This window comes from Cyprinodon variegatus, unplaced genomic scaffold (genome assembly GCF_000732505.1).
Source record: "Cyprinodon variegatus isolate N-32 unplaced genomic scaffold, C_variegatus-1.0 Scaffold2193, whole genome shotgun sequence".
Classification (NCBI taxonomy): Eukaryota; Metazoa; Chordata; class Actinopteri; order Cyprinodontiformes; family Cyprinodontidae; genus Cyprinodon; species Cyprinodon variegatus.
Window position 1 is genome coordinate 38,383 of NW_015152646.1, and position 1,725 is coordinate 40,107.

General features: G+C 39.9%; 1 protein-coding gene across 1 annotated transcript in view; it reads left to right on the forward strand.

Moving 5' to 3' along the window:
- Nucleotides 1-1,725, forward strand: part of LOC107105248 (GTPase IMAP family member 8-like) — a gene marked incomplete at its 3' end in the record, with an annotated part of 15,253 nt that overhangs the window by 10,909 nt on the left and 2,619 nt on the right. The window lies entirely within an intron of this gene.

Sequence of the window (1,725 nt, forward strand, 5' to 3'; positions counted from 1 at the left end):
TGAAAATGTTGTAGATGGAAGTGTCTTAAATGCAAAATTAAATTGAGGTGGGGGACGTCATCAGAAGGTGGGGCCCTCCAGTAATGACCCCCTCCCCAAAAACCTACATGTGTGGCAGTGTGATAAAGCAGGCAGAGGGAGGATTTCGGGGATGGGGAGCGAAGGACTGGGGTGCCTACTGCACTCTCAGGGAGCCAGCTCCCCTGCTGAGTCCAATAGGCACCCCCGTTCCAAGAGAGCCCCACCGGAGAGGGGGGCCCCACTAGTCTCACCACCATAGCCCTGGGGCCAGGGACCGGCGGCAAAATTTCCAGTAAAAATCAATGCAAATAGTTTGGAGATGCTCTAATAATGCTCTAATTTTTGGACAGTAATTCTACTTTTGCTTTTGTAATTTGAGGTAAATTTCTTTTTTCATTCTGCACTTTTTTTATTATGCACAAAAGAGCCCTTTTTTCACCCATTTTATTTAGTAAAATGGGGGGAATGAATGGAGCACGCCGGCTACCGTTCATTCATCCTGTCCGCTGAACTGCTGCTAGTTTTACTCACATGCCTGGAAGATGTCTAGTGCTGCTACCACAGATGATCTCGCTCTCCAAATGGAATTGAACGATTCAGAATAGCTAGCCGAATTAATAGAAGACGACTGTGGCCCGGGCTGCCTGTCACAACTCCAGTCCGGCACGCGGATTATGTATTACACACTCGCTTTGTTTAAAAAATATATAAATATAAAAAATAGAACCACAGATGTGTGGGGGGAAGAGTGATTCGCCTACATGTTATGAATGCTGGCGTACCATAAAGAATAAATTATGAACAGTTTAGTTTGTGCCTTTAACTCGTTGCCCATAGGAAGACGTTAACGGAATATTTTCAGAACGGCTCCAAATGACACAAAACTCATATGGGTGAGTAGAACATGATAGAATAATGTAAAATCACGGGCCTAATGTAAAAAAAACAGCGTTCTCCTTTAAAGGTCTTATACTGACACCCAAAGACGTGTGTCAGGATTTTTTTTTTGTGAAAAGCTTTGAGCTGGTTAAAATAAAATGTTTTAAATTTAAAACTAAAAGTATAAACGAGTATATCAATGCAATTTTATACGCTCTATTGTTTCTTAAGGTAATTTGAACATTATGCGATATATATCACCTAGCCCTAGTTTCATGTTCATCTTGTGATATTGTAATCTATTTATGAAGATCATATATTAAGTTTGGGGAGCATGTATTTTTTGAGTAAGAGAGGCCCTAAGATGAACTCTTGGGGAATGTAATGTGTGATTTTGATTATGTCTAACGTAAAATGTTAATCCTTCAAGTGCTGTATCAGAAAGGATGATACTGTTTTCATGGCGCTTATGTAAAATTTATCAGTTTGTTGAATAATGCACCAAGGTCCAGTAATAACAGGCCCTCCCATAGGCTGCATTTATATTGATGTAATTAAATATGTTGTCAAGGACAGTCTATGTACTATGGTGGGCAGGAAATCCTGGCAATAAGACGTTGAAGCAGCTGGTAATTAGTAGGAAGGTGTGAAGTCATTGAAACAGCTCTGATGAAGGGAAGATTTGAGATAGACCTGTAGTTCTGCGCTAGTAGATTGTCCAAGTTGCTCTTGTTTAATTACTGTTATTAATTATTATTTTTAAGGGCCTGGGAAAAAAGACCTGACAAAAGGTAGTTGTGTTCCATTTACATGAAATTAGATATT